This window comes from Nipponia nippon, unplaced genomic scaffold, assembly GCF_047370975.1.
Source record: "Nipponia nippon isolate SJK-2023a ecotype South Korea unplaced genomic scaffold, ASM4737097v1 scaffold_3, whole genome shotgun sequence".
Lineage (NCBI taxonomy): Eukaryota > Metazoa > Chordata > Aves > Pelecaniformes > Threskiornithidae > Nipponia > Nipponia nippon.
Genome location: NW_028262347.1, coordinates 122560949 through 122587686, shown reverse-complemented (window position 1 = coordinate 122587686; position 26738 = coordinate 122560949). Strand labels below are relative to the sequence as shown.

The 26738-nt window shown below is 40.4% G+C and overlaps 1 protein-coding gene across 3 annotated transcripts in view; it reads left to right on the top strand.

Moving 5' to 3' along the window:
* The first annotated feature begins 204 nt into the window (after nt 1–204).
* CHST15 (carbohydrate sulfotransferase 15) overlaps nt 205–26738 on the top strand; it is a 47913-nt gene continuing 21379 nt past the window's right edge. The window contains exon 1 of one of the 3 annotated variants that reach the window (XM_087767483.1): nt 205–310. The gene's annotated coding sequence lies outside the window, so the exon portion shown is untranslated. Of the gene's footprint in view, nt 311–366; nt 750–4096; nt 4191–26738 lie in introns of those variants that run through there. The other 2 variants (XM_087767484.1, XM_087767485.1) reach the window with 2 other exon arrangements.

The following is a 26738-nucleotide window of genomic DNA, read 5'->3' as shown; positions in this document are numbered from 1 at the left end:
TTCTAAAACCCTTCCCGCAGCCCAGGCGGCCGCCGGGGCTGCCGCTGGCGGTGCTGCGGGCACCGGCCGGCCGCCGGGGCACGGCTGGGGACCCCCCCGCCGGGGCCGGGCCGAGCCGAGCCGAGCCGAGCGGCAGCACGCCGCCTCCCGGGCTGCGCGGCGCGGCCGGGGAGCGGCGCGGGGCTGCTCCCTCCCCCTTCCTCCTCCTCCTCCTCCTCCTCCACCTCCTTCTCCTCCTCCTCCGCCCCCCCCCCCCGCAGGGCAGAGCCAGCGGAGGCGGCGGGCGCGACGCGGGGCAGAGCCGGCGGAGGTAGGTGCGCCCGGCGGGGCTGGGTTGGGGGGGCTCCCCGGGCCGCCGTCCCCCAAGTTTGGAGGCGGCGGAGACTTTGCGGGAAGTTGGGCGGCCAGCCGACACCGCCGGCTCGGCTCGGCACACGGCGGAGCGGAGCCCCGGGGGGGCGGCCCCGGGGACGCGGGGCTCCGGCCGCGGCAGCGCGGCTCTGGAGGTGCGGAGGCAGCTCCGGCTGCCCCCCGAGCCTCGCTCCAGAGTGAAGCCTGGCGGTGCCTCCCCAGCAAACGGGGGGCCGGGAGTGATGCTCCCCCCCCTCCTCCGCGGGCGGGTGCCGGGGGTGCGGGCAGGGGCACCCCCGGGTGCAGCATCCCCGGGTGCAGCAGCATCCCCCGGTGCTTCTCAGCAGGGGGAGCAGAGAAGAAGGGGGACCGCTGCTTTAAAACGTGCCCCTGGACAGGTTAGTGCTCCGGGGAGGGCGGAATGATGACAAAGATAATGCAATTTGCTGTCATCTCGGCGGGCTGCCGGCGCTGGGCAGGTCCCCGCTGCCTGCCGGGGAGCCGCTCGGTCGCCAATTGCGCCGGTGTTACGGTGGTTTGGGAGAGAAGGCACTTGTAAAGCGGCTTTCTCTGAAAGATTCATTGAATTCCGGCAGCGCATCCTACCTAGAATTAAGCCGTGGATGGATGTTGCCGTTCACTGATGCATATTTTTAGGTGGAGAGGGGTATTTCTTAAATGCAAGCTGTTGGCTGTTAAAAATAGCTTCATAGCATGCTTTTGCTGAGAATGCAGTCAAGGTTCAGTGATGGGTTATTATGGTTAGAGTCTGTTAAGCAACAATTCACCAGCTGAACTTTGGTGGTGTCCTATACGGGTTTGGGTTTTTTCTTTTTTCTGTGCTGCTTCATTGTAATACTACAGCCGTACTCTGCAGTGAATTGGCTTTCTTAGATACAGCTAGATTTGTAGGTTAATAGGATAGGTGATAGTACTTCTAGCATGGTGCGTCTAAACACCTACCAAACTTTCAGATAAGGAAATGTATTTGTCTTTTTTTTATTATATGGTTCTATGGCCTAAAGTTCTCTTCATATTGATTTGCTTGCGTATGATGTGAGGATGGTTTCACTTCTTGAATTGTTAGCCAGACAAAACATCATTGTCATCTCCTGTGGAACAAACACGTGCCTTTTGTATTTTGTGACTAAAACAAGCAGAGCAGTCAGCTGAGCAGATTAGAGATTAAAACTCAAAAGTTTGCTGGAACTGTTCATGAGGAGAAAATGTTTTTAAGGTTTAACTGAAAATCATATGCTCTCGTTTGTGCAAACAAACGCCCAATTGAACAGCACTGCGCTTGGTACTCGCTGGGGACTGCTTGAGCTTTGGCAAAAAGCGAAATTTCCATCAATAAGAGGTCGCAACATAGATATGAACTATACATATGTATGTATATCTATGCTATTTATACACATTGATATATGTATTTTCTATACAGACACACAGGTGTATATATATATATGCTCATTTATAAACAGTAAATACTAATGGAGTAGTTGTCTTGAAGCTTTTTTTTTTTGTCAGTGATTAAAATGTTGTCACACATTTCTTGCCCTGAGAGCTTCTCTGCTGCTGCTGGTGCCATTTCGCTCTTGGGCATTGAGTCAAAGGATTCATCTGGCTCTTCACATGCCAAAAGAAAGAAAATCAATTGGAATGCAGAAAAGAGGAAACTACTTGTATGAAGATTTAGTAGTGAAACTACCTTCTTTGGTTTTTTAATGGCACTTAGATCCTGTGTCTGTAAGTGTAGTCACCGTGCAGTTCTGAAATCAATAACAGAATAGTTTTATGGTTCAGATTTTGTAATAGGAGGACTAATCTCGAATTCAGAGTGTTTTATTTGGTGGTTTGTAACAGGAACATGATGAAACAGTGGAGACTTACAGGACAAAACACTTAATTCCACTAATGCAATGGAAGACAGTAATGGATTTTATCTTCTTTGCTAAACGAAAAGTAGATATCTGGAAACTGTATAAATGAGAAGGCCCAAGCAGACTCTCGTGTGTGGATTATTTCAGGTGGCTGAAGTGGAAGGATGAAGGTATGTCATCCACTAGCAGCATTAGCAAGGATGGGATTATGTAGGCATAGCCATAGAGATGCAAATAAGATACTGCTTATATTTTAGCATTATTTTAAGCAACCTGCGGCAGGAGCTGTGTGAGAACCAGGAGTGTCAATGGGCAAAGATTATGTTTGTAGCCCAGGTGATTTCAGTGTTATCGCCCATGTTTTTAAAGATGGACTGTGTCCCAATCCTAAAGTATCTCTCAAAGTATTTGTTTATATTTAAGATCAAGTTGTTAAGTGGATGACAGCAAACTCTTCTGAAGTTCATGAGGTATTACTAACCATGATACTACCATCCCTCCACCCCCCAATAAGGATTTCTTATCAAATTCCTCTGCTGCCTAGGAAGGGAATCCTTATTATTACCTACTTTTCCTATGCTGAGTGCTTCCTCATATGTTCGTAGGAGCAAAATTTTAAGAAGCTGTAACTCAGCATTGTGTTACCATTACGTTCTGTGGTTTTAATGTTGTTCTGATACACTTTCTCTAGAGAGAAGCTCGCAGCAGCGGCCTGATCTTGCCTAAATGGCATATTGATTTAGGAAGTTAGAACATCCAACTGTGTTTCTCTTTTGGTACAGACACATCGCTCAGGTGAAGAGAGCCATGACTTACACAGGTGCCAATATGCTCCCTCTTCCTCCCAAATCTCAATTACCCTTACAGTTACTGTGTCCTTAAAGGCTGTATATCCACAGTCAGAAACTCCGAGGAAATGTGCCAATAAATCATTCAGTGCTACTCTGGATACTTGGGTGATGTGAATCACCCAGTTTCCAACACTCTATAGAATCTGCAGGAGCTGTACCATGGTTTGAACTGGGCTCCTTAATTGCTGTCTTTAGGCTTCAATTCCTCCCTTAACCCACCTATTTTCCTCTGTACCTTGCACAGTGAGGGAGAACTCTGAATTCCCACCATACTCCTTGGCTGGAGTTACGGTGCTCAGCTGGAAGAATCCAAAGTGCTGGAAAAACAAGGTAGATTTCCAATAAGGGAGCATTTTTTTTCCACTGCTTTCCCCCACAAATTAGTATTTCTTATTTATTTATGCTTTTTAGTGAAGTGCCCTGTTTTTCTTACTGACGAAGTGTCGTGCCAGATTTTGAGTCTTAATACAGCTATTCACGCGAGGGGAAGGGATCTGTAAGCTTCTACAAGTTCTTATCTCAAAACAGCGTGAATTACACTGATCTCTCCACTAATACCACAGTTTCACTAAAATTCAGTAATTACATATAGCATTGTTGACCCATTCCCTTAAAAATATGTATGTCCATGTATCTAACAGAAAGCATGTTGTAGAGTCACACTGGCTGCTTGTCCCTACGACCTTTTCATTTGTGTTTCCCGGGCTGAAAGGCACGATTACAATTCTGTCCCGATTGCTCGATTTGGTTTTTACATGCGAGGGAGACAGGAAAGCTACCGAGGAGCTGGAGTGTGGCAGGCACGTTGCAATGGGAGCACTGAAATCCTTTGATTACACAGCTGTGCCTGACATGCCACTAAATAGCACTTCAGGGGCAAGCAGTTAATGTAGCTTTGCCATGGAATATTTATTAATTTATGTTACACCTGGTTTCCAACAGCTGTTGAACGTGGCTTGTAAGGACTAGTTTTAAGGAGCGTGGCATCCTCTGGAAGAAGAGATAACCAGGTGATGGGCCTGATACCTAGCGAGAAGAAACAGAAAGAAAAATGATGTCCAGTTGGGTACCGGTGGCTGATGGCAAGGACAAGGCAGCTGTGGTGGTGGTGAGAGACCAGATGTGATGATGACTGTGAATAGGAGAGAGTGGTCCATGGCAGGCTCTGTCCCAGTGCTCTACCTCTGGCCCCCTGTGGCAGCATGCCAGAGGTCATGGACTCACCAGCCCTAACCCATTGCCCTGCCTCTTCCCATTCCCAGATCCAGCTTCTTAAAATCCCTGCAATAGCTTGACCTTGCTGAAATGCATGTTTTCCAAAGCTCTAAAGTGGCGAGCCTGCTGGTTTCCTTATGAACTTGCCAGAAATGAGGTAGTACACATAAGCTAACCCAGCTCCAGAAACCTTTTTGGAGCACCTGGTGCGGCAAGCCTTCCTCCCTTGGTTTGCAGAAAGCTAAAGCCCCTGCAGCATTAGGGATGGTGAAAGGCACTTGGCTGCCAAGGTGCTGCCTCCTGTGTAATGGGTTTCCTTTGAAATGACCACAGTCATGTCAAGAAATGTGGTGATGGAGAGGTAGGGAAGTGACACAGGCCTTTATTCTTTTATATCCCAAGCACTACTAAATACACGCTTTTTATTCTAAAACGTAATGTGCTGTCATTTGGACTCATCAAATATGCACACCATTTTATAAATAAGCATGGGGGTTTTTTGCCAGCTTTGTATCTAAGGTAGGTCGTTCCTCACTGCACAAAGTGCAGATCTGTACCTAAATAGCAAAATACTAAAACTGACATTTTTCATTTGCTTCACGCCTTCTAGTAGGGAAAAATATGTTTCACAAGGAGATATTTTTCCTGTAAAAAACCTTGATGTTCAGTGTGGGTGAGTGTACCCTGCTATTTTACCATAAAATTAGAAAAACTGATGAGATTGAAAAAGACTTTTGTATTATTATTTTTTGTGTATATTGGTGCATGGCTTAAATCTGCCAAGTTTAAGTTAGACCTGGTAACTTCTCAGGATTGCATGGAATATAGGGAAGGACATTTCTTTCAAATAATGGCAGTCATTGTGTTACAGGTGAGTTTTAACTGGGAAGAACTGTGAGACCAAACAAAAAGCGTGAAGATAACATGTAAGGTTCAAAGAAGTACAGAGAAAACAAGATAAGACTGCTTTGAAATATAGGAAAAATGATAAAGATTTATCTGCAGCATGTGTACTTAGGGGATGGAAGAAGCCTGCTAGATGGTAGTGTTGAAAGAGTGCTATGAAAGTGGGCGGCACGTTAGATGTGAGTTTGCAATATTGGATGATTTCAAATGATTGAAGATGACAATGTCCTTATATGCTCTACATGCCCAGTTAAAGTTCAGGTCTTGAAGCAGTATGGGGAAGAGAGCACTTAATTAAAGTACTTTAGATCTGGCACCAAATTAGTAGTGAGATACCAACAAATAGGAGAGACCTCAGGAAAAAAGTAATAGAAATCAGGATTCTGCAAGGGTTTGCACATGATTTGAAGAAAATGTAAGAGCCCAGTGTTAACCTTGCTGTGCCTAAGCTAGGATATAATGGCCTATGAGTGCCAGAATTTATTAATCCACAGAAGGACTCTGTTTGACTGGTGCAGCCAGGTTTGACTGTTTAAAGCTAGAAATGTGAGGAAATGGAGAAGGACAGTTTAATAGATTATTAGGAGTGTATAGCACGTAATGAGATGGGTTTGCCTGCAGGGCCAGCTCTTCACAGGGAAGCTTAATCTCCTGAAAATTCTTTAACAGGTCTTAAAAACAACATTATTTTGCAAGTCCATCAAATGCCTTATCTAATATTCCCTTCCAGCCTCTTCGCTTTTGGCTACTTGTTAGTTGAGAAATTTGCTGACTGAGCTATGTAGATATTAAATAGATAATGTTAGATAGATATCGCTAATGTTAAATAAGTTCACTGGATAATGAATCTGAAATTTCTAGGATTTTCAAGGAACACTCTGAAAACCCAGCTTTTCATAGATCTGTTTCACCACGTTAGGCTAGCGGTCGTGCCCTCTTCAGTCTTCAGTCACTGGTTAGTGCATTTATAGGACTGCTGCTGTACAGTTCATCCTTCTGGCTTGATTGCTGAAGCCTGAGGAAATTTCCTGGGCCCATTTCTGGAAGGGATTTTGGATGCTGCTTGGTTGAAGTGGAAGAGGAGGAGGTTGCATGTGTACATCAGGTTTTGAGCCCATGCAGAGCTGATGCCGGTTCAGCTCCCCGAAGGAATAAGGGTTCACACTGTGAGGCTGGGCTTCAGGATCAGGGACTCTTCGCTCGTTTTGTGGCTCCCTGGAGCTCTAGCCTGGGATAACGCTGTGATATCTGGGTTGTAACTGCATCTGTTGCAAGTGCAGGGGTCAGATAAAAAGACGGTAAAAACACTGCTGTGCATTAAAGGCTACCAATAGAAATTTCAACATGAGATATGCTGGTGGTCTCTTCATTTAAAAAGACAAAAACATGTTCTTGAGCACTTCAGCATTGAGTATTACAGCTTTATACCCTGAGCAACTCATCGGAGCCATTCATAAAGTAAATAATTTAGTTGAAAAATTTCATAAATTATAGAGCTATGAAAACAGTATCTCAGGTTGAGGATTAACTTGCCTGAGGAACAGATAAGGATAAATCAGAATGAAACCACTATCGCTCTTGACATTTAGTATTAGAATTACTTTGCAAAGCTATTTATACCAGCTTTAAAACAGTTTCAACAAGAAATGAGATGTGAGAGGTGAACAGAAGGGAACAGTGGAACCTAGGCTCATCCCTCTCATTATAGGACACAGAAAAATTCATTTGTCTAATATCAGGCTATTTTAAATTCTGAAGGGTTTAACTCTTCAGAGAAGATTTTTGAACATTGCTAAGGAGATCAGCAAAATTAAAAATACACAGCATAGTAAAATGGAATATATATCGGTATCCATGGAAATCCCTCGTGGATTTCTCTTGCGTTAGGGTAGATCACGACTAATTCAGCTCTTGGTTTTATCTGGTGTAAAGGGGAGCGGAATCTGGCTCCTCCAGACTGTGGGCACTGAAAATGTTTTCGGGTGCCTTTGGAGAAGTTCGGAGTCCTCTGCTCAACCAAGTGTGTGGCTGTGGTTGTAAGGCTGGTAAACCTAAGCAGTGGTCTGCTGCTTAGTACTCTAGTACTTAGTACTCTGCTGCAAGTACTCTAGTACTTGACAGTGAGGAGCTTTTAGCTTAAGTCCCCACTAAATTTTAAAAGAAAAAAAAAAAACAGATTTCAGTAACTCTTTGGGTAGAACATCCTTCTTAGATGGCTTCAAATCACCTGATGCTTATTTCTGCATACAGCTTTAAAAATCGACCATTTGTGTTGTTTGAGTTACAATGTTGCAATAACTCATTTTGGTGTAATACTGCGGAATGCATAAAAAGCTTCTGCTGTGTTTTGATAGCTTTTTCCTTTAATAGTACCCATTAAGTGGGTGTAGTAATCTACCCAGTTTTCCATTTTTTTATCTTGCTATACTAGCACATTGTATAATAAATGAAAAAAAAAGGACTAAAAATATACTGTGAAAATACAGGTAAGCATATAAATATCAACAGTGATTTTTGTTGGACTATTGCAATTCCTAGACTCTAAGGCTTTTCAGCATTAGAAAATAAACTGAAACTTTATGACAATACATATTTGTGCATTAAAAATACTTGCCTGTTACTGAAACATGAATATCCCAACCACAATCACTAAAAAGTTTACACTGCAGTATTTTAATAACCTTCTTTGTGTATTTTTAAAGATAACAAATAATTCCGAAATAGTAAATAGCATTAAGTTGCATTTAACAAAAAAAATGAGGGTTTCAAATGAGGTAATATAAATGCTGTGTTCATTCCAAAGAGCAATTCTCAGGATGAACCTCTGGTTTCATTAAAGTCAATGAAATGTCTTCCTGCTGACTTCAGCATGCCAGGATTTAAAAAAAAATAAATTGAAATGGGATCTTAAAAAGTTTTCTTCTTGATGAGTGACTGGAGCTGAAGTCAATCAGCCGTACTTTTCTGAGCGTATGTTCTTTCGTTCAGCCAGGAAATCTTAAGGTGAAGATAATGTCTGGTGGGGATGGGGGTATGTGAAAAGGAAATAATATTTCTCTTTGAAATAATATATCCGTAGTTGTGGTATCCCAGAGGTCCCCTTTTATTGAGATACTGTAGATGTGTGCCCATTTCAGTGCTAAGGGAAGCTGACCGTGCAGTGGACATTCCCGCTAAGGATATTTAGGCCTTAAAAGTGATGGAAAGCCCCGAAGTCTTAACTCATTTATTTAACGCATTGCATTACTGCATTGTGTGGGTAGGAGTTTGGGCAGTCTTTTGCATCAAGTGCAGCATTCAGGCATGTTTTTAGGGACATTTTTAGCTTTGTCGTTTTGGCATCAAGGATTTTTATGTAGCAATTGAATAGGAGGAAGGAATTAATTTGATTTAGTGATGTCAAACTGAAAATGAAGTTCCTCCTAGCACATCCTTCGAAGAACGCTCAATGGCTCTGGATTTAGCCTGCCATCCGCTTTATTTTTGCCGGGATATTTTTGAACTTCCTCTGCTGATAAATATTTAGAGTCTGTTTATATTTCATCTGATTTCTGTTAGATAGTGCTTACAGATTTTTTCCCATAAATACTTATTACTGAAGAAATTGGTGTTACAAGCCTTGAAACTGCAATGCTAGCAATTTTGTAATTTTAACTGTAGCTGACTGACAGTATACTTATTAATTATCCAAGAGAGGCTTGTAGCTTTCTAAAAGAGAACTTTATGTCTGGGCTGTAGGAGTTAGAAGGGGAGCTGTAATTGCTTTATGTCTGGAGTGCAAGTTTAGGTGCAGAAGGCTTGGGTGGATTAGATGTGACCATCGCTGAGGATCAATAAGGTATGAAAAGTGGAAAGGCTCTTTCATGTTTGCAAAAGGATGCTGCTAAGCTCAGAATGGAAATCGCGGCTATTTCTTTTTTGTTTAATTAAAATCTAATGAAAAACGATTCAGCGAAACTTGAGTTGATATTAATTGCTTTGAGCACTTGAAAGATTTCCTTTGCAAAATTCTGTGCAGCCTTTTCTTCCAGCCTGGCTCTGTACAATTCTCACTAGTGTTGCCCAGCTAAATCTTAGCGCTGTTTTGCTATGCTTTGCTAATTCCTTTTCGGAGTCATGTTTTTCCTGATGTGAATATGACAATCCCACTTTAATTAGATAACAGCAGTTGTCACCATGCATAGGGATTGTGATGCCTAGGAGTCTCAGATGTATCGGCGTCAAAATAAATAAATAAACCATCTAAAAAGCTTTACTAAGAAGCAGTAAACTTAAAAATTGAATTGCTTAACAGCATTGAAATGAGATGCCTTATTATATTACAGCATATAGCCACCAGACATCACTTATTTTGTGCACCACTGTGCTGGGGAGAAATATGCCCTTGGTATGTCAAAGATAAAAAAAAGTAGCAACTTGCTATAAGTGGCTTTGTTTCTGTTTGTATTTGTAATGGGCAACAGTCTTCCTTGATAAATATTTTCATCTTAAAATAGATTGTATAGACTTGTTTCTCACAGATAAGATAGACTTGCATTTTTTATGAGCCTTAAATGTCAGCAGTGACATTTAGAAATTCAGGCTTTAAGAAAATAAGTAATAATAGGCTTACTAAATTTTCAAAAAGATGAAAGTCCATTTTATGGAAAGGACAGTTTTATTATTATGAACTGTACTATCATTAAAGACACTTTAACCAGTGGCTTAAATATATATCCGTCTTCAGCCAAGTTAAAAACAGTGAGATGAGTCTTAAAATCAAGCAGGACTTAAGGCAAGGTGGAAGTACATGTAGAGAGGGGAAGGACCACTTCTAAAATCAGAGAACAGCATCCACTTATAGGATGATACAATTCAAAGGAAAGTGTAAATAAAGATAGATAGATGGGGATATATCTCTAAAGTGGAAAAGGAATACTTGGTACCCAACACAAAGCTGTTTTTCCCGACCCCAATGAGCATGAACAGCATCAGTGAACGGGATGGGACGACTAATTGCTCACCAGTGAGAGCGAGCAAAGGGCTCGTGATCTGGGACATGGTGTTCAATGGTGGTTTTTTCCTCCCATTACCAGAGATGCTAAATTGACAGCTGCTGACCCTTTTCCTGCTCCATGGTCACATAAGCCTTGTGCTCATTTATTTTTCGGTCTGTACCCAAATGCAGCACTGTTAGAAAGGGGAAATTTAATTTTCTGGATTTGAAGCAGAAAGACTGAAAATTGAGTGATTTCCTGAAGGGTAATGATAAGTGCTTTTTTTTATTTCTTCCCCCCCCCCCCCCCCCCCCGTGGTAGTACTATTGTTTGGTTTTACGTTTTAAATGTGTCTTCTACCCCGGATTTCCATTTGGGATGGAGTCATAGTTGCTCTGCGGATCTCATGCAGGTTGGAGGATGTAAATCCATCACTCCGAGTGAGTGATGTGAGGGTTGCTCTCCAAATTATTTTCCTTTTGAGTCCTCAGGAGCAGCTGTTTTGAAAGACTACCTACCTTCATTTTTCATCTGTGGTGAAAAATGTACTCTAGCATGGCATTCACTAACTGCAGGCAGAGTACATCACACAGACTTTCCCCTCGCCTTTTCTTCTATGCTTGAGCAAAAATAGAGGCAAGAAAAGCACCCCTTAACTAACAGAAATGGAGTGAATTAGTGTTTTAGCAGCTAGTATGAAACCAATTATATTAATGAGGGCTCCAGTGTCTTAACTGAGAGTTGTTTATGAGACTGAGGGTTTCACTTCCCAGCTGCAGGTCTTGCACCATTGCTCCCGAAAATGCCACCTGCCAGCTTTGGCCCTGGCCAGTGCTCGCCACTGCCGTCGTGCAGTGGGGTCCCAGCGTGGCTCTGGGATGGGGAGTGTGGTGGCAGCTTAAGAGAGCTTGGAAAAATGACCTTCTCTGTCTTCTGAGCTTACAGAAGGACTGAAATTCGCCCTCTTTAATATGGTTACTGGGGGAAATTCAGATTCAGCTGTCTGCCTTAGATGGTTTATTTAGAAATTGGATTGCCAGTGACTTTCTGTCTTGTACAATAAATATCTGAATTTTGTTCAAAGTTCTTCAATCCCTGTGTAATGGGATTCTGGATGGTGAGTTAGAAGATATAGACTTTTCTTGGACTTCTACCGTTTCATGCCATATGGCAGTATAGGTAACGCATGTCAGTACTCTGTCGTTTTGTTATCCACAAATTGAAAAGCGCCTTTGAAAACCACTCTGACATCTGCTGTTGGGAGTTACTCCAAGAAAGTGAGCACTGTCCGTGCCCCAAGGGTCTGACACACACGGACGTTAACCAAACTCTGAGATACATTTGAGCGCACTTTAGCATCCCCCCGAGTCTGCTGTGTATGGCATGAATGTCTGCAATGAAACTACTGCCTTTATTAATTTAATTAGTTTTTCAGGTTGGACAGAAGGTTCTATATAAAAAGATTAATGAAATAATATCTATGTTGTATTTAAATGTTCATGTTTGGAGAATACATTTTGCCTGTTCCAGATTAGTTTTGTTGGCATAGCTTAGCCCTGTACAAGTAAACTTTAGGAGGAAAAGAAAGAATAACTTCAAAGTCAAGTTTTCACATGTAAAGGAAGAAGAAGCATATAATTGTAAGGTTTTATTCTGATTTGCTATTATTATCAAAGTCTAATTTATAGCACTGAGCCATGCAATAAAGAAACTGAGGTATATTATCAGCATATAATTTATTCTTTCACTTAATGAGAACTGTGAAATTTTCTGAGTTCATAGATTATTCTGAACTTCTGAAGTCACTTACTTTGATTATAAATGTTTTGGGTACTGAAGGCATTTTTCAGGATTTAAACATACAAGAAAGTTGTAAATGAAATCAAATGGTCAGTGGTGAGACCATAATTTCTCTTACACACCTAGGATGAATGGCTTTCTAGCATGCCTAATTTCTTCACATACTGGTGAAGTAACCGCTATAAAAGCAGCAGGACTGGCTCAGTTATTCACACAGTAGGTTTCACTTTTGTCCACTAGAAAGAATTTGTCCATCAGGGCACAAGAGCTGATCCCTGGGTGCCTTCCCTTGTTGGCTCTGTCTGGTTCGAAGCTCTGCTCCAGCTGTGCAAAGCAGGACCTGCTCTATGGAAGCACATTAGAGATGCAGAAAGGGTTTGTCACAGTTGAGTTGCCAACTCCCCCTTGAACACATAAGCAAAGAGAGGAACTCATGGAACAATTATGTTGCCAAAGAGTGGATGTTTTCATGGGGAGAGCACCCCAGCAATTCGTGGTTAAAAAAAACAACAAAAACAACCAATTTGGCTGACAACCTCATTGCCCAGGCTCATGGAGGCTCTCGCATTTGGATGACAAGGCTGCTGAATTGGTGTTGGAGCTGCTTCTGTTGAAGCCAAGGACAAGCCAGAGCTGGTGGGGTGGGAGCAGTTTTGCTCTTCTGGGACCTCCGCTGCAGAGGACATAATGCAGGGTGGAGGGGTTGCAGTGTCCAAAACTGCTCCTGCTGACTGCTGAGTCGCATTCCTGAAGCTTTGGTGGAAGACGTGGCATTTTGTGGCACTTTATTGCATGTTGCTGTCTTTAGATGTGGGCGTGGAGTGATGTTTGTAGAAGTCACTGATTGATACGGCTTTTTGTGGCAAATGCCGTGTTTTGTTAACAGCATTCTTGGGGGTGGAAAACATTAAAGGAAACTAAGCATGGGCCAACTTCTACAGTGCCCTATTTCTGAAACCATACTGCTCCTTTTGGTGACCATTACAAAAGTAGACGTAACTCAATAGCATTGTTGATAGAACAGGTCAATATGACCCATTTTTCACATTTCTCTGAACTTGAAGCACTAGAAGAACCATCATCTCTGGAGCTGTGGTTTGATGCATCAGCTGCACCACACTCTTCCACTGACAAATACAGCGTATTTCTGTTATCTGCATAGAACGTACATATTTTATTTATCATTGTTTTTTAGTGGCTGGGTGTCACTTTTGAGAGATGAACACTGCTTTCCTAGCATGCTTGTGTTGTCACTTACTGACAATGTTTTAGGGGCTTGCTTTGGTGTTATTATTTATATTATGTAGTAGTGCTTAGAAACCATAAATAGGCTTGGAAGCCATCTCTTCTAGCCCTAAGACACCCTAGTAAGCTTTTATTTTGGTGTAGTCCCTGCTGCAGGCATATATTAAGGAATTTCTATTTTATTTCACATAAAAATATCCCCTCCAAATGCATCTGTATACTCTTGATGCCATCTTAGTCTCCTGCGTGTCTGAAGGCTGTGAATGCATTAACAGCCTAAACCAAGTTATTATATTAATCTCGTGAAATCAAAGATTCATGTCTTCGACTCAAGGTAGAGTAAACACTATTGGCAACAGAGACGTTTAAGAGATGGAAATGCATTTCAATACTTGGGAGGTATTTTTGCTGGAGATGATTTTTGGTTAGATATGTTAATTCTGCTAAAGTTAGAGTTTATAGGTCCTTGCAAAGTAATTTGTGGGCCATATTCTGGATGCTTCTAGTTCTCTGCAGAGTTTTATACTGTTAATGCTCTATTTCAATTTTTCTGCATTAAAAACCAAGCTTTTGGGGTTGTCATTAACAGTTATGCATCTGTTCTTGCAAAGCTGGCTGCCAACTGCAGTTGATGGAGTTTGTGTCGCTTTAGATTTCTTCTGTGAATTGCTTTGGTAAATGGTTTATTTCAAGAAGTGGAACCCAAGCTCCAGAAGTAGTGTCAATCTGATTTCAGCTGCAAAGTCCTAAAGTGACTCCATGTCCTCCTCTATTTGTCTAGAAATAAATATATCAATAAGCACTGCTGTTCAAAAATAAAACCTTATTTTACCTCCCGCTGTTCCCTTTTGAGTTGTGCCCTGCTACCCCCAGGGACGCAGGGATTTTTAAGCAGAGTGAGAGCTTTCTGGCTGGAGCAGAGCGTTTGAGAACAGTTGCTCACCCTTCTTAACACTGTGTCCTCTGGGCCACCTCAGGAGGTGCTCTGTCCCACAGAGCAAGCAACAGCATCCTGGCCCCAGGCATCCCTGCCTAGCACCCAAGTGGTGTCCCGGTAGGGGTCAATAAGGACCACCATGTGAATTAGGCACTTGTGCCATCTGGGAGCTCCATCAAGGGTGGGATTTTTTTTTCAATTTCTCAATGCAAGGCCTTAAAAAGTAAATTTTGAGCCCTCTGCAGTTTAAGCAGAGGAAGAGTGTAAGGTTGGTTTGAGACACTCTCCCTACAACAGAAGCTAAGTCATTAACATCTCCATTGGGAAATAAGTGTCTTAGAGAGCTTGCCTCAGATTGCCTCTGCGCCACAAATAAAGACCATCTAGTTTGCTAGGCTAAATGTCGCCTTTATGTTGCAGAAAATGTCACAGAAGAGGCAGGGTGTGAGGGAGTGCATGCCAAATTTTTCTTGGTGCATTCATCATTACGTGGAGTTGGGGTTTTGGTTTGTTTTTTTATCCTGGTTTCTTTTCATGGAAATTCAGTAAAGAAAGTTCTCAGATTTTTATCTTGTTTGTTTACAATCTGCAGTTCAGCTAAGTGCAATTAAAGCATGAAAAGGTATTTGTGGTTGTGTTCTTTCCAAGTGGAAAACACGCATACTGAAGCCAAACACAGGCAAAACCTGCAGGAATACACAGTCAAGTCAAGGGAATCAGCGACTCAGTGGCTGAGGAATAGATGTATCTTATTATTGTTCTGAATATTACAGTATTTACTTACTGGGTCCCATAAATAGCGTGGCTTTTTTTCTTTTTGTTATTACTGTTATAAATGGGGGTCTTTGTGCAGTTGCAAGATTACCGGGCCAGAGTTTACCATGTTATGAAAATTGTATCGAGAGCTGTGATTTTTTTTTTAAGAGGCTGGTGAAAGAATGCAACACATTCTCTCTGTTCTAATAATAGAAATCAGTAAATGAAGATATTTTAATTTCTTTGAAGTTGTTCTTTAGCTGTGATGATCTAAAGATATGAAAAGACAATAATGAGTGTTTAATCCATTGTCAAATGGCATAAGGTTCCACGTCAAGTATGTGCTCTGCCTATAAAGATATATGTTGTTAGCAACAAAAAGCAGAGTATAGCCATGCAGAACCATCTTCAGAATGACGGTTTCTTGTAAGCCGGTTAGTAAAAATTTATTGCACTTTTGTGTAGTTAAAGAGCACCTGATACAGACGAGTGATGGAGTCTAAGCCTTCGATGAAACATTTATGAATAGTGGTAGGAGACTTTAGAAGTAAATGTCGCTTGACTTATGCAGAATAAACACTTTCCTAAGATGCTGAAAGCAATATAATATATTCCACCAGAAAGGTTTTGCTTAATTACCTGTAGCCAGAAGTTACCTGCAGGAATTTTATCTGGTGATACTGAGTTACACTTACAGAGATAACTAATGAGCAATTTCTTGAGAATACTTAGACCTTTTTGGGTATCTCCACTTGGACTTTGAATCTGCTTCACTTTGGAACAAGTAGGTAGTTTCCTGGTACTTTAATGGGCTGAGATTTATCTGCTGTGTTGTTGCTTAAAGAATTAAAGCTGTTGAACATTTATGAAAGTTACTACTAAGCTTGGAACACTTTTTTTTTTTTTTAAAGTATTGAAACAAAGCCGCAGTTGTGATTTGGCATCAATGAATAGTTTTTGTTGACTAATTTTTGTTTGAATTTACAAGAAACTTTAATGACAGACTCTAATACTGAGTTTGTCTTTTCAGGATGCAGCTGTGTATGTTTCCTTTCACCCACTCAGCACTAGATGAAAGATGAAATGCCCTATTCATGAAAAAGTACTTACACGGTACTTATGTACAGATGAGATATGTTTTTCCATCCATTTTAATGTGTGTCTCATGGAGAAGGTACCGTATATGAGTCATAACAACAAATTTCAGATGACTGTGTTAAGATAGTAAAGTTTATGGAGAAAATTCGGTTTGGAGGTGGAGGAAAATCCCTTCTCAGTCACTAAAAATCAAATGAGCAGCTGTTAGCATATACGGTGCTGTAGAATTGTCACAACAATATTGTGTTTAAAGCAATGTTAAATATCACATAGACCGATCCCCTTCAGAAAGACTGCTTATTTATGAAGCGTGAAGGTATATCAAATGAATTCTAGTAGAGAGCATTTGGTTGCATTACTGCATGCAAAAACATTTTACCACACCATGAGATAAATAGGCACTGAAGGCATTACGTTATGCATATTCTATTTATTCCATATAATGTTATTCATCCCTCAAAAGCAGCCTTAAATTAGCAGCTGATCTCTCACAACCCACAAGATTTAGCAATTCATACTGTATACCATTTGCAAAGTGGCAGTAAGTATTAGATTTCAGATGGTGGAAAGAATATGTTTCTCACTTTAAATCAACTTGAGGTAGCAGCTGCTAAAATCAAGTAAAATCAAATGTGTAAAAAGAACAAGATGGTAATCAGAGTAACATAACTGTGAATGCCCACTATTTTGCAGCATGCCGAGGCTGAAAATGCTTGGCAGGACCATTAGAAATACTCTCAGAACATTTTTTTCCCACGTGCTGGTTCTGGACCAGTAATCACTGCAAGAGACAAAGACCCATGCTTAAAATAAATCTTCAGCACTGAAAGATCTCTTCCTCCAAATTCAACCGTGCTACGCTAGCTCTCCGTCTCTTCCTCGAATAAGAGTCAGCTGGCACTCTGAATGTGAAGATTTCTTTTCCTTTGGCACAATGAGGCTTTGGTGTTCATCTCACCTAACCTTAAAGCTGTGGATGGCAGACGCCTAAATCTGAGGCAGTCACTCGAAGCTCACGTTGTAGCCGACACAGAGAAACTGGCTGTCCAGAGCAATTTCCCTGTGTTCAGAAAAGGTGATGAAAACGAGTGTGCTTTGCATGAAGGGAAACCCCATACCTCTATTGAGCAAGTTGCTGCAGAAGAACTATTTGAGTAAATTACAGCGACATCTATCCAGAGACTCAGACAATGAAGCAGACTTGGAAGCCTGAAAATAAAACAGGACAGGCAGCTGTCAGAAAGAAATGCATAACAAAAAATAGCCTGCATTTGATAAATGAACTCTGTCAATACTAGACCAATTCCTTGCCTCTGGAGTTTTCTGAAGATAAGTACTTATTTTTGATTACAGCCTGACTGCAGGGCATGCAGGAGCTGTATTTAGATATGATATTTTTTCCCACCTGCCAACCCCCAAACCCCTTGGATTTGTTTGATAAAAATATCTGGAGTGGAAGAGCTTCATAACAGGTTCAGCCTTCATGCTTCGTGTTTCCCTGTTGCATTAGTACTTTTAACAGGAATTTGGCTGATTTGTGGGATGATAGAGTGGTTTATTCCTTGAAAGAACATGTAGGTAAGAATTTCTATTATTATTGTAAAGTAATGTGATATCCTGTGTTGGGAATGAAACTTGGACAGCTGTTTGATCTTATTAAAAGTGTAATAAAAATATTTGTGGCAAGACCAGCCTTATCGCTTTCACTCTGTGCACCTGAAGTTGTATTTCAGGTGATCCCTTTACCTTTACTGTGAGCTCTTTGGTTCTTTTTCTTTTACCACATAACAAAAGGAAATAAATATGGCAAATTCTGCCTGAAGAATTCTCACTGATATTAAATCACTGAATAAGTGATTTAACCTGCCATGACTGTCTTCATCTTATTTTTGACATTGAGTGTCTTTCTACAGATTTAAGAAAATACACTTTTTCTTAGCAAGGGGTAAAAACTAACTCCCATTAGCATCAGTATTTTATATCTGTTCTGGCTCTTAGTGATTCCGTCATTTTAATGAGGGACTGACTGTTTTTTTGTTAAATAGATGTGATTTCTGGTTGTATTCTGGATACCAGAACTTTTAAATCTAGTTCCAGATTTTTGGGAGAGGAATCTGTGAGCCCCACAGGATGGATGCACTGGTTTATCTCTGTTTTCATGGGATGATCTGAAGGACTGTGGAGGATATATTGGGAGGTTGCTTGCAATTGCCATGAGACTTAAAAAAAATCACAAACAAAAAACCAACCTTCAACCATGCATAATGCTTTTTGAAAGTGGCTTAAAATGGCTTTTCTCTGAGAAGACATGCACTGGAGTAATTTATGTAAAGATAAAGTTTTTCTACAGTGTGCGATTTTTTCATATTCATTATAAATCTGTCAGTGTTTCTGTAGCAAGACACTATGTGAGATGAATAGAAACTAAGGGAAGTGAAAAGATGAATTGCTGGAGATGTTGCACATCATAGGCAGCAAGTTTTGATCCGGAGTTGAGAAGCCAGTGCATACTGTAGGCAAAATTCTACTCTGAGCATCCTTGTAAATACATGACAACAGAATTTTTCCCCGTGTTTGTACAAGAGGAAGGACTTAAATGCATTGGTGTGAGCTCGACCCTGACGCAGGGTGAGGGATTCATGGTGCTTGGGACACGTGGTGCCACAAGTTGGGCAGCTGGCAGCGGTGCTTCTTTTCTTCCAGGGCTTTTGGACCTGCATTTCTGGAGAAGTCATTACAGTGCTGATGTCCCAAATCCCTGCACTTCTCTTCAGCTCTCCTAAAACCTTCAGTATAAATCTTGCATGGGAATAGCTTTTGGAAAATGACCTTGTGTGGATCTGAGGCAGGTGTTACTGCAGAGGAATTGTTGGCGAGATCTCATCCCTGCCTTAAATGTGGAGGAACCAGTTTGTTATCTTCTAAACCTGTATGGTAGTTTAGATCTAATTGGGAGACCATAATATAGTTTGGAGTTTATCAGTAGGCCAGAGGTTGGCTGGCTTTGGTTCTGTTTTATTTTCCTGTCTGGACTTTTTATTCTGCAAGTAGCCCAAAAATAAATGATGGGTCTGATTCTAGACTGATTTAAATCAGGTGAAATGAAAAAAAAAAAAAAAAAACCACAGAGGTCGTTAAATTTTTTAGTGATTTTTTTCCGCTGAAGAATAGCTTAAATTAAAAATGGGTAATATCAAGCTTACTTATTATTTTGGCATTTTCAAGGCAAATCATCAGAACGTGTGGATGTGGCATGTTAGGAGCGCAAGAAGCTGGACCGTGGTAATTTCTAGGAACCTTCACTTCAGATGTAATAACAGGTTTCTGGGGGAAGGCATGACCATGCTGTAGCTGATGCAGGACAGTCTCCTGCTCCCATTCCCGCTCCCCCCCCTCCCCCCCCCCCGCTTTTTCCCTTGCTTCCAATAATCTGTTTATTCAGGCAGTGTTTATGCCCTAATTGAGTGGTGATTCAAGCTCAGTAACTATTTCCTGAGCATTGCAGCACAAATAATAAGAGTGGGTCCTTATTTGATTGAAATGACTACCATTATGCTGATTTTAGGGGAGTTTGCTGATTTTTTTTTGCAAATGGAGAGTGTCATTTGTTCCATTCTCACATTTTCTTTGGAAGTGTATTGATGAGGAAGGAGCGGAGTGTGTTTGGATTAGATCTTGAGAAAGAAACCAGCTGGGTTATGGAATAAGCCACAGTTGTTATTTAGGCAAGATTGCTGATTCAGTGGTGATTCAGGAGGTTTTCTTTGGCTTTAAAACTAGGTCCTTTAAAGACGATTTTACTCTTGAACAAGTGTTCAGCAGTTGTTCAGCAGGTCGAATGAATAACCATGGGTTATGACCGCATATTCTAGCTTTTAAAATATGACTGTTTTTCAAGTGATTGCCTTACAAATGTTTGCAGTGGGTTTATATAATTTCTTGGGAGTTGCATTTATTGATTTTTATTTTTTTTAATTAGGTTTTTTAAGCAAATAGTGGAGCTTTACATAACGTCAGTCTGCAGGAGGTTGCTGAGCTTTGTAATGAGTCCTGCTGTTTTTCTAAACCGCTGCAATAGGGTTTTTTTCTTTTTCTCTTTTTTTTTTTTCTTTTTTTTTTTGCAAGGAGGTTGCAGAGGTCAGTGATTCACAATTCTCATTTTATTGACATATCTTCTTTCTGGCAGCTTTTTGATTTCTCTGAGGTAAATAGATGTGAGTTCAGGCAAAGTTTATTTCCAAAAATGTTAATGTGAGGAGCCAAATGTGTGCGATGAGCAGGACAGAGAAAATCTATGATTATTCCTCTCCTTTCCTGAGCTCCTTTTCTTTTTTTTTTTTTTTTTTTAAGGTCGGATTTTTATTACTTGTAGTGTTTTGTTTATCAAAACGGTACAACCTACCAGGATGAACTTCCTCGTGCTGTACATATACATTGCTACACTAATATAAATACTTCAGCTTGTTCTGAAGAGACCATGTCTGAGAGCAAAATCATTGTACAGCTTGTAGTCTGGTTCAATCCTTATCCCTTCCAGTAAGCTCAATAGCTAAAAATTATCCCTAATGGTAATGTTTTGCCATTTTTTTATGTGTCTGAAAGTCATAAACATATCTTGCACGGGCTGAAGAATTGCTGTTGTACAGGGAGAAAGCTGGTCCCCGCTGCCATGGGCCACATTGCAATGGTGATGGAGGAACAGAAGGGGAATTACATGGTTGTGCTGCACTGCTACTAAATATTGCCTTTTTTTTTCATATGAAAAATTTATGAAAGTTTTATTCTACCAGCCTCGCTCTGCCCTTTCATGTTTCCATTCCTCTTCATGTGAGTCACGGAAAGTTTATCATGGTACAGTTGTGGGCAGCGTTTCACTTAGAGACCTACATCTTTTTGTGACTAACGACAGCCCTGTCTTCAGAGGAGCTCTTTAGAGTGAAATATTACCAAAGGGAAGTTCACTTCTGGAGTGTTCCTGCAGGCTGTGGGATCAGCTTTGCTCTGACATTTCAAAAAACATTAGCAGCACAAATTGAGAACTTGAATTAAACAAAGCTTCCTGACTGGACAGGGAAGGCACTTAGGCAGTAAGAGTATTTATGCAGCTTAGTGAAAACAATTGGGAGACTATGGATAAAACAACATAGCTGTTACTCAAAGAATGGCATTAGGTATTATTAAATTAGGATCCATGTGCTCCTTCAGAAGTTACTGACCAGATGAGATCCAGCAGTATTATCTTTTGCCTAATCCTTTTTTTTATTTTTTGCTAAAGGTGCTTATGCTTATTTTTATAGCATCTGTAGCTTTCATTTAAAAAAAGAAGAAGGGGGGAAAGGGCTACCTGCTGCGGAGGACATGTTCCACATGTCTGCTTTGGGTGATGCTTCAGCTGAAGTATCTTCTTGTGGTCAACTGCTTCTCACCACACGGAGAAATAACAGACATCACAGCAGCCGAAGGTCTTCCCATAATAAGGAAGCAACAGAGCAAGAACATGAAGTGCTCTTGTGTTTCCACGTATTAATAGTCCTAGCTTTTTACTCTTGCTGAGAAGTAATAAGATTCCTTGGGAAAAAGAGGCCATTTTTCTCAGCTCTAATAGGCACAGCAACATACAAATCCTTGACGTGATGCCTGACATGAGTGAGAATAGGTAAATGGACAGAAAGAAAAAAGAAAATGTGTTTCACAAGAGTGCAGAGCCTATCTGTGGGAGTTGTAGCTGAGGGGCACGCTTAGGCTGGGCTTCATCCCATCTAACCTGAGAGCTGGTGGATTATTTTCTAGCTTGTCTTGCACATCCATAGTTTCAGGCTGCGACCTGCCCGATGGGACAATCGTAGCTCAAATCTTCAACTGTGCCTCTCTCCTGCCTCTGGCCATGGTCAGTAATAAACGCTCAGTGAAAGAGTGCAAGAACAGATTAATAGATTTCTCCCGTCCCCATCACTTTCTAGCTTCTGGGAGTTGAGGATAGCAGCCATTGATAGATTTATTCTCCATTAATTGTCTAATGTCTTTCAAATGCATTCATACTTTTGGCCTCAATGAGTTCCACATTTTAATTATGTTGTGCGAAGAGAGGAAACAAAGTGCTGTAGCTCTATTGACATCAAACAGAGAAACAGTTATACATCAAGCTGAGAAATGTGTTACTGGTGTACTTGAAGTGTGTTTATAATAGGTTAACAGCATGCCACTCTTTCATGTGGTAGTAGGAAAGGCTGAATATGATTAAAAGTAACAAGACTAGTGAAAAAATTAGCCTTAGTAGTACTAGCAAAAGTTTGGTTTATCTTTATTTTAAAGAATTATGAACAAAGGAAAGCACATTAAATATTAAGGTTGGTGACCTGAAAAATAGGTCATACACTTAGATGTCCAGAAGATGTGTGTGCATGTAAAATCTATTCCATCTGTTTTATCTTATCGATAGAGGAGGAGAATTTTAGTTACATGACTGAGCATATGAAAGTAATTTCTTTTTATAGCCATTTTGATTACAGTCTTCCCCTACAATCCTTTAAAAGAAAGGGGAGGAATTTTATGAAATGTTTATTTAAAAAATAAAACAGATTTTCAAATATTTTCTATATAGTGAACAAAAATATGTGAATGGTGAAAAATCTTGCATGTTTTATTTTTGGTGGACTTTATCTTTTCACCCTATTTAGCTTCCCATATGGCAATGAGTATGACACAGTGGATACTGCATTTTCAGTAGTTTATTGCAAGGCTCTAGCAGGCAGCTCTGCCTTGTGCTGTTTGCTTTTGTGGTACCTGCAAGTGTTACCTGCCAGCCTTCTCTCTGGCATCCCGCAGCCTGTGCACCCAACGGGTCCTCCTCTTCTATACAGAAGGAATTGCACAGGGAAACTGGCAAGGAAAAGGTCTCACCTGTTTGCTATTAAGTTCTCTGTTGCATTTAAATATATTTGTTAGCTTGAGTCTGCTTCAATTTGAAACAGTGGTGCAGGTCTCCTTGGCTTCAGCAGAAGTATATTGAAATCTAAGGTAGCTATTCATTTTTTGCCCCCTTCCACTGTGTGTCATCTCTTATATCCATGTTTCCTACTTAGGAGATTCCCAAAGATCCTCACTTTTATGAAGAGGATTGCTTTTGGCCAAGGAGCTTGAAAAGGTTGATGTTGATTTCTGCTTTGTGGTTAGAGCTGGTATGCATTTATGTACAACAGACAAATACCATATAGACATGATCATAAATAATTCACCATTCATTTCAACAAGAGGAAATTACATGCTACATTATTCAACAATATACAAAGACACTGCTTGTTGTGTAAAGAGAGTAATATTCTGCCAGTGAACCGACAGCAGTTTTGCAACTAAAATATAAAAAGACATAAATGGTTTATTACCAACTCAAATCTCATAACCTTTATTCTGTCTGCAATTCACATCCTTCTGCTTTCTGTATTGAAATACAAAAAAGGTGAAGTATATCTGTGGTTATGACTACTGGAAATGTTGAATGGAAGAAACAAAAAAAAAAGATATTGTAGATGTCTTGATTTTGTGGGGTGAATGAGCAAAATGAGGGCTGCTTCCACTGGGGAAAGACCCTGGCCTTCTGGTGGGCTTCCTTCAGTGCATGGTAAAAGGGTGGGGGATGAACTTTTATTAAAAACTTCTTGGTAAAGAGAAGGGAGTGGCAGTAGGGAATTATATCCTGACTTTTAATGTGTTTATTACATGAACATGACAGTGGAAAATCATGTAAAATGGTATGTCTGCAACTAGTGGTTATTAAAAAGAACCCAACAACTTCTCTATTCTATTAGCTGAGTAATATGTCATATTGCCTGTGGTAGGTCGTCAAACTGATCATCTAATTAAGCAGCCTGTTGTAGTGCGTATGCATAAGTTGGCAGAGTTATGGTTGCTGGTGGAACTTTAAATTTTCCCTCATGACTGGTGTGATTAAGATCTCAGTTTTACTGTAGCCTAAGCATATTTCTTGTTTTGTTTTTTTTTTCCTTGTATCAGCTTCCTGCTAAATTATTTTCCTCAGCTGTCAAAGATGTAGTTAACATGGTTTTTCCTTGAGTTTGTAATATTTGTAATGGAGTTTCATGAGAAGTGTCTGCACCTGGGAAGGGTTTAATAAATTCCAGTTCATTTTATTAACATACAAATGGACTTAAAATAGGACTGAGAAGCTTATGTGTTTTTTCTAAGATCCTGCACCCTGTATCCATTGATGTCCCTCTGATGGCTCTGTTTAAAAATTTGAGAATTAATGTCAACTACACAAGTCTTGAATTGATTCTGTAAGACTATCTCAGATAAATCTGTTCAATCAGTACCAATGAGCAAGTTTCAGATCCGCGTTAGAAGAGGACCAGAAAATAAAATGGATTTATTTTTTCTCTAAATAGACAGTGCATAGTAACTTGTCCCTCTGGAGATAAACAGCAAGGAGCTGGAGAGCAGAGGTCTGGGAGAATATTGAGGCACTCGCTGGGTGTCAAAGTGGAGGAGTTCAGGGTGGAAGGATTACAGGGAAACAAACGTGTAGCACATGATTAAGTTAACTGAAGTGATGCTGTAGGCTACCTCCTGGTTACCATATCCTTTTATAGCTACCACTGGAACCTGTAGCCTCTTTGTGCATCTTTTTAAAGAGGTACCTTTTTCACCTCCCTTTTCTTATCTTTTCTAACCAGGGCCCTCATCTCCATCCTCTCTTTTTCTACTGTCTTTTTTGGGGAACTATCTCTGTTTTCATGACTTCCTTTATTACCTCTGTTGATGATGTCCGAATCTGCCCTGATGGTGCATCAGTCCCCTCCAGCCTCCTTTGCTTCCTCTGAAAATCTTTTTCTTAAGTGTCTTATTGCTGCCTGAAATATTTACTTGCAAAGGGGCAACTTTCCACTTCTTGTCAGGACCTCCCTTTCTCATTCTCCTTCTCTCCAGCAATAAGGACCGTCGGTGGTGTTTGGACAACTGTTGAGCTCTTTCCTGCTTTAAATCTTGGATCCTTCTCTCCCCTTGCCTTTCCACAGCTTCTCTTTTTCTTTTGGACATTCATTTGGGGGAGGAATATTTTATATGTAAGAAAGCATAAACTGTCTGGTTTTAATATTGAACATATTAATCTGATGTAGTCTCTGTAGTCATTCAGACTTCTGTCAAAATCATCACAGGCCCATTTCTTTAGGAAGTTTTGGAAATTAGTTTCTTTGAGAAGTCTTACACGGATTTATTTTCCTTTGGTTTAAATACAGTCAGTAGTGATTATGCTACGATTTCTGTCTGCCTCATCTGACTTGTAGAATAAACTCATTAAGGAAATGAACTTTTTTTTGTAGGAAGGTATTTTGCAAATTCTTTCATTCAGTATTTGTCTAAATAATTATTCCTGAACCCTTGAGATACAGCCTGCTTGCTCTGATTGCATAAGTTCTCCGATATGTGACAGTATTAGGTGGGAGAAACATCGAGAACACAAATAATTTTACAAAAGCCTTTTGTCTCATACAAAAATGCAGCTAGAAGAATGATGAGTAACGCAGGATCTGAAGTGACTGCTCCATTTGACCAGGACACTTTTGTAGGAATGAGCCAGGAGTTATTATCCAAAGTTATATCAATGTTTCTTAAGAATTAAAAAGAAGAGTTGAAAGAGCTAAAGGCAAAATAGCCAAATTCTGGGACTTAGAATTAGTAATGATTATACTTCCATGATTTGGTGTGTTGTAGGAGTAATCAGAGGACCCTTTGTGTATCCATCGTATCATCGTGAGAAATTATTTTCATTACTTGTGTCTTGAACATCACACAAATGTGCTCTTCAGAAACATGTAAGTCTGTGTTGTTTCTCAGGAGCCAAGGGACAAAGTCAGACAGGAAGATTTCTGCTGAAGACAGAAGTGGGAAAAAGGATGAGTTAACTTAGATGGTTTTGGGTGGGACGAAGGGCACTGGAAGATAGGGAAGAAAGAAAGATGTTTGGAAACAATACAGAGAAAAAGCATTTCTGTGCCTCAAAAGGCAAGATGGATTTTTGTAGAGAAAGAGCAACTAGTGTGGGTCCAGAGGAAGGAACCACTGGCAAAGAGCAATGAGAAAGAAAAAATGTGTATGGTTACTGAGGTGTCTTTTAACTAGGAGAATTGTACCTAGATGAGAATTATAGTGGTGCTGATTTTTTCGTGTTACTCTGATAGTGTGCTAATCTTTCATAAGTGTGACTTGTCAATTATCTCTCCTATTTCATATTTTCATTAAGATGACTTGGAAAATGTGTTTTCCTTTAAGTAGCAAAAGTGAATGTTGGACCTTTAGATATCCCATAAAGCAATGAGCTGGTTCTCTGGTCTAGTGAAGTTAATTATAACACAGATAAACTTCATCTGAAAAATAATGTAATTAATTAGCATTTCATCATCCATAGTCTTCTGGGCAAAAGTTCTGTTCAGGTAAAGCTGTCGTGCTCCTGAATTCTTCCAACTTGTTTTATCTGTAATAAAGCATTATATGTTGTCTGTGGACTCCATATGCCCTTCATTGGCTGTGCACAGAGGGGACAGTCATTTTTCCGTTCTAGGGGCAATATTGAGCCTCTTAGTCACAATATGGTTAAAACTGTTTGTTATTGAGCCTTCAGGGTAACTACTCAGGTTAATACTGGGGTTGTCTGCAGAAGGGCTGAAAAGCAGGTCGTGGCAGACCAGGTCCTGGCTGATGTTGAGAA